Genomic DNA, 7444 nt, shown 5'->3' on the forward strand with positions numbered 1-7444 from the left:
ATCAACATCATAATCATCGATCTGCGCAATTGGGAACCGATGACATGTGTCAACCAAGCCAGCGAGCCTGACCACCCGATCCCGTTAGTCGCCTCTTACGACAAGCATGAGTTACTGAAGGTTCATTCTAACCCGGATCTTCATGGGTACATCAAATAATTGAGTAGATTTGAGTATATTAAGTAGTCTGACACACGCAATAAATGTGCTGATATTATAATTGTTATCATGCTATTCTAAATGCCATAAACCTTCAATTCGTATAGATTTCATCAACAAGGTAGAACAACTTCTTTCCTTCCCTCACTTCGGGCTGATACATCGTGAGAGAGTGAATTTGGTTTTACGCCCTTTTAGCACTATTCCAGCAAAATCACGGCGGGGGACACCGGACATGGTCTTCACCCATTGTACCCATGTGGGGAATCGAACCCGGGTCTTCGGCATGACGAGCGAACGCATTAACCAACAAACTACCCAACCACCCGCAATACATCGTGAAATACAGAAAAATGTACCCAACTTATACCTAAATGTTACTCACTTACTCTTGCTCCATGCGCCCTGTAGACTTCGAAAACACAAATGTCATCATGATGTTATCTTTCATGATTGGTTTCGGCATTGTAATCAGCTGTGTGTTTATCCGATCACGACGTGGGTAACTTATTTAAACTGTAAAATTATATACAGTGAAGAGTTACGTCATATAACAATACCAGGATCCGCTGATTTTGGGGTTTGGATCCCATATTCTTCCTGATTATAAGTGAATGAGTTTAGTTTTACGCCGCACTCAGCAATATTACAGCTATATGGCGGCGGTCTGTAAATAACCAATTTGTGACCAGACAATCCAGTGATCAACAGCATGAGCATCGATCTACGCAGTTGGGATACGACGACATGTGTCAACCAAGTCAGCGATCCTGACCACCCGATTCCGTTAATCGCCTCTTGTGACAAGCATGGGTTGATCAAGACCAATAATTATTCTAACCCGGATCTTAACGGGTCGTTATGACAATGACATGACTTCCCCTCACTCTCACTACAAGCATAGGTCACCTCTTACGACAAGCATAGGCTGCTGAAGATCAATTCTAACCCGGATCTTCACGGGACCCTAATTATAAGTGGTAAGACAGTACCGTTACTCATGTCTATCACAGTGGCGACGCTCACGACCCCTACTGTGTTAATATAGCCTTTTCTCCCACATTAAAATGACATGCCCTGTCATATATATACTACTCACACTTTGCTAAGGATCACAAAACATTCGCAACTTTACTTAAACGTAGACTTATAATTTTAACTTGTATCCATTTAAAACTGGATAAATAATGATATGGTAACACATCTTTAGGAAAGCAACCACTTTAAGCTAGCCGTATGCACTTGATACATGAGTAACCATAAAAATGGTTTTCATGGCACCAATCAACCATTTTGCAAATCATGGCACGGGTCATTGATAAGTACACAACACCTGTCAATAGTAGGTATGGGAACCACCAGATGAAATGACATGCTGAAAACTTAGATCCATGCTTACAATAGGCTTAGATAGTTAAACCAAATTTGACCCCACATCATAGTTTTCTGCTGAATCAATGATTTGTTGCTTAGCAAAGTGTGAATAGAATATTAAGTATAACTTCGAGTAAAAGAATGTTGCACTTGTATGTGTCGAACCTTCGACCTTCCGCTCCTATGACGATGCACTGCCCACAATACCAGGCAACAGACACGGTAAAAAGGTATATGTGGCAGACACTGAAGCCTTACTTCGTCTTTGCATCTTTTAACCCTCCTCAAACAACGTTTGTGCAAGAGTAGTATGGCGCTCTTTGAAATCTCTTTAAAAAGCGGATGCGAGATTGTACTTCAAACTTTGTTAAATATATAAAAAGCATGTGCTGCTAGAATATTTCAATATATGTAGGGCAGATAGGTTAATCAGTGGAAGGAAAAGGCCTACTTGATAGAAAAATTCTTGACCTATTTCCTTTGTTTTCACTTGGCTGATCCTAGCAGAAATTCTGACATGTTTCTCCATAAAGAAAAAAGGTCAGATGAAGTGGGGCCCGTAGGGGTTCATGCCTGTTCCTTGTCTAAATGTCCTGTGCAGGTGTTCCATATCAGTCTATACATATTACACTTCACATATTGTTTTCTCACTACAATTCAGATTGTCGTGAGCCCATGACAACAGAAATGTAGCTACATTCACCAGGTTTAGTGAGAAATGCCCATGGAACAAGGACTTTTCAACGGAATACTAAAACTAACAATAACAAAACATGTATTTTATAAGTGTATTTCCGATGACTCTTTAAGTCATTGGTTTTCTTTTTGTCACTGAATTCTTTCTTTGCTCACTAAAAGGAAGGAAGGTATCATCCTGATATTATCGACAACTCCTCTTACTTACCTCCCTTACATGGATGACCTTGAACTTGACTACACTGAAGAAACCCACAGATTCTCCTTTTCGAGTCCTTTTCCAATGCAACAATCTCCATCTGAGAAGGTAATGTTCAGAAGGAGGAGGACCACTCAGTTTACTTGGAGGGGGAGTTATTGATCATCCCGATGACGTACAGGCCTATGCGTACTTAGGGATGCATGGATACAAACTCCAGGAGCACAGTCTTCCGGGAGAATACAAATGCTGACTTTAGAAAATAAGAAGTTCTGAGCTTATAGCGCGCACAAAAAGTCAAATTCACAAGTACTTATGCTGTCAGCGTCATTTCAAATTCTTTCGATGTTGTTGATTGGAAGAAATAGGGAACTCAGAGTAATGACAAATTCACGAAGAATCATACCAGCCAATGGATGCCTTCATCCTCGCTCTCCCCTCAATCATTTATACTTATCGGTTATAATGGGAGGGCGTGGTTTGATTAACGTAGAGGCACTTCATCACAGAGAACGGCCTGGTAGCCTAGTGGTTAAAGTGTTTGCTCCTCGCCCCGGAGAAATGTGTAAGACCCATTTCCATTGTCAACCGCCGTGACATTGCTGGAAAATTGCTACAGGCAACGTAACACCATACTCACTCTCTCCTGACGGAAGTGTACTTTCCACATTTGCACATATTACTTTTGTCTGGTGCGGCAAGCGAGTCGAGGATTATGGATACAATCTCAAGTTCAATGTTGATATTGTTGATGGTTTAGTACAACTGGACGGTACAACTTACCAACCAAGCGAACTGCCATATCAAATCGGCACAGGCTCAGTTTATAAAAGTAAGGTTCTCTAAACGAGTTTATTTGCAGTGTGTCGAGAAGAAAAGCAATCCAGTCCTTCATGTGATACAAAAATTGCAAATCCTGTCCTATTTTGATAACGGGCCCTGAATTCAACAATCTAATTATACAGATAACACACACTGCATACAATCATTTTGCAGACCTATAATGTCAAACGAAAAACTCATATATCGCATTGAATGCGCTCTTTGTGAATTGATTTATGTTGGAGAGACACAACAGAAACTATCGACACGATTCAGTCAGCATAGATCAGTCATCAACAGAAATGTTTCCAATTGTGTCTATCAACATTTCAATTCTGAAAATCACTCCATCTTGTGCGTGAAAATTAGGATATTAGAACAAATTCACCACCATTCTAATAGCCTCAAATGCAGTCGACCTTGGTGTAAGTGGCACATCAAATGATACCACATAAGGTCAGGAAGGAGGGCCGAGGAAGACATCTGCCCAAACCATTTATCGGTGCTATCACCCTTTGTCTTGACTCAAAACCGGAAGACATGTTTATTCTTCTCTTGTATTGGATCGACAGTAACACACCAATCCATGCAATAGTATATAATGCTGGGTCCAAATGTACCACCAAATCCCTGTCTCAAAGATTTGCCAGAAGCCTTAATATTGACTGACTGACTGACTGAGTTTTGGTTTTACGCCACTTTTAGCAATATTCCAGCAACATCACGGCGGGGGGACACCAGAAATGGGCTTCACACATTGTACCCATGTGGGGATTCTAACCCGGGTCCTCGGCGTGACGAGCCATCGCTTTAACCACTAGGCTACCCCCAAAAGCCTTAATACAATCAAAGAAGGACTTTATCTATATTCACAGAAAATATCCGAGACGAGCGGAATTAATACCACGTGGATTCTCAAAAACTCAAAGAATTTGCTTGTATTTTTAAAATCTTAGAAACGGGCCGAGTTCAGTTCTGTCACAACATTTGATTTTTCAACGTTGTACACCACTTTCCCATATGGCGGATGTCAAAAGGGTTTTATCGTTTCTATCTGTAGGATGAAGTCGGCTGGCCTGAAAAGTGAAATAGAAGGCTTTATCATGACTTCCCAGGCGTAACAGGCAATGAGTGATTTGTAAAATGTAAAATGATGAAATATAGATCATGTAATGAATTTAACGAGACGAACTCCTTGTCACTGGATGTCCAGTGTGGGCATAAGCACAGCATGTCAAGCGACATAATTGCTCGTTAAAAGTAATACCGTCTTCGACAAGTTTGTGGTTTTCACTCAGGGATCCAGTGTACGATCCAGCCTATGTAGAGGGCGTCATGGTAAATGACAAAGACAAAGAACTTAATTAAGCACCCCTGTATTTTATCAATGATAGATTTTCAACACGCACGTAAAGCTTCTCGTGGTGACCAAGATGGACAAACATGAGTTTTTTCTGACCCGTATGACCCTTTGTCTGATAAAAAACGACATGGAATCCATGTTGATTTTATGATGATAATTGCTGATTTTCATACAAAACCATGTCTGTACAAGTATGACCCTGGAATGTTTAATGTTGAATTTATTGGTGAATGTGAACATTCAAGATGTGTCTTACACGATTCAAGATCTATAACGAGTACGCTCCTCCTTATACCCCCTGTCAGCCTCCTGATCCTCTGAAGGGGAAGTCCAGGCCACTCCTCGTGTAAAGCAGCTTCCAGTTGGACCAGGTACTGTACAGGAGGATCCCTTTGTTGCACATGACGACCAATCATGTCCCAGACATGCTCCAAAGGGTTAAGATCGGGACTCATTTAATCGTGAGATATGTCAGGGGTGCTTAATTAAGTTCTTTCTGTATAGAATTCTTTGGAATCGTATCGCATACGGGTTTAGACGTGTCACAGCAAACACGCCTAACTTTGTCTTATTAAAACTAATAAACGTATTTTTATCATTAAATTTTGTATCCCTTTTGACACTAATATGATTGACAGGCGTCAGGAAAACATGCTTGTCACTCTCGTATCCCAAGTACCAAGTACCGTCTTTCTGGGTGCCTTAGGTTTGGTATTTCTCTATCTCTTCACTGACACTGGGAGAGTAACATGGTTTGATGCCAGGAACACAGACCACCTGGAAATGCTGAGTGATCGAGTGTGTGTGTGAGAGTATAATTCAACGTTGCTTGTAGTAATATCCCAGCAATATCACGGCCGGGGACACTAGAAATGGGCTTCACACATGTGGGGAATCAAACCTTCGGCGTAACATGCAAACGCTTGACGCTTTCTCATGGCATTAGAGTACTGTGAGGGTGTCATGTTTCTGGTTCCACTGAAGGAGACGTGTCATGGAGGAAAAAGGGTGATGCTGGCATTTTTGCGTAATAATAATGTAATATCCTTTTTTTAGATAACGTGTTAAGTGATCAAATTAAAAACTGTAACATAACATCATCTATAAACTACGGATTTAATAATGATCATTTAAAAAAGCCCAACGTAATAATATCATGATATTAATAATATATCATATTGTTTAGTAACATATTGATGTAATACATGGGTTACTCCAAGGAACACTACGTCATGCCTGGTGTTGTGTCAACGCGACATCATTTTCCGACCGCTAAATGAATCATATATATTATCAATAAATGGGCCGAGAGACTCATCAATATGAAAAAATATAACGAAAGCGTCATTATTAGGAATGCTGTGCGCCTTTAAAACATATTGGATTTTCCCATTTATTTGAGCTTGTCTGTTGACAAAGTACATCATCACATGATAGATGTTCAGGCTTTGTTGGTCGTCATTGGACTAGCATTTACATGCATTGTCCATCCGTCACTCACATCATTTCTCCAAAGACCATTTTAATTCGTCTGTCTGTAACATATACGTGGATAAATGACAGTTCAAGTTTAAACTTACTGCCGACGTTATTATATTCCATTCCGAATCGCTTCGATAGTTTTCAACAGCTCCATATTATGAGTAATAAACCTCTCGACGGTTGGTGTCTAGTTCAAATATCACGTAATAATTGATTAAACTGATGGGACTGTGTTTTTCCAGTGACGCTGATGCAGCTTTAGTACCAGGCACAAGCCCGGCCTATTCCTGATGAGACGGAGTTAGAAGTTTGTTGCTTCAGACATGTAGCAAACATCAAGTCCAGACAACTTGGTGTCATCAGGCCCGTAGCGTGTATAGCCGGACCCGTAGCATGTATGGCCGGACCCATAAGCATGCATAGCTGGGCCCGTGGCGTGTATAGCCGGACCCGTAGCGTGTATAGCCGGACCCGTCGTTTGATGTTGGATCCAGATAAACCCGTCATCAAACCCGTAGCGTGTATAGCCGGAAGCGTAGTTTGTAGCCGGACACAGACAAACCTATCATCCAACCCGTAGCGTGTATAGCCGGATGCATAGTTTGCAGCCGGATCCAGACAAACCTATCATCCAATACAAAGCGTGTATAGCCGGATGCGTACTTTGCAATCGGATCCAGACAAACCCGTCATCCAACACGTAGCGCGTAGAGCCGGATGCGTAGTTTTGAGTCGGATCCAGACAAACCCGTCATCCAACACGTAGCGCGTAGAGCCGGATGACGGATGACGTCAGTTTATAGAGTCGTAGATCGGATCCACACAAACCCGTCATCCAACACGTAGCGCGTAGAGCCGGATGATGTAGTTTGCAAACGGATCCAGACAAACCTATCATCAAACACGTAGCGTGTATAGCCGGAAGCGTAGTTTTCAGACGGATCCAGACAAACCCGTCATCCAACACGTAGCGTGTATAGCCGGATGCGTAGTTTGCAAACGGATCCAGACAAACCCGTCATCCAACACGTAGCGTGTATAGCCGGATGCGTAGTTTGCAGACGGATCCAGACAAACCCGTCATCCAACCCGTAGCGTGTATAGCCGGATGCGTAGTTTGCAGACGGATCCAGATAAACCCGTTATCCAACCCGTAGCGCGTATAGCTGGATGCGTACTTTGCAGCCGGACCCAGACAAACCCGTCATCCAACCCGTAGCGTGTGTAGCCGGATGCGTAGTTTGCAGACGGATCCAGACAAACCCGTCATTCAAACCCGTAGCGTGTATAGCCGGATGCGTAGTTTGCAGACGGATCCAGACAAACCCGTCATCAACACGTAGCGTGTA

The sequence above is a fragment of the Haliotis rubra genome, unplaced genomic scaffold, assembly GCF_003918875.1.
Source record: "Haliotis rubra isolate DU_JTF1 unplaced genomic scaffold, ASM391887v1 Scf32, whole genome shotgun sequence".
Lineage (NCBI taxonomy): Eukaryota > Metazoa > Mollusca > Gastropoda > Lepetellida > Haliotidae > Haliotis > Haliotis rubra.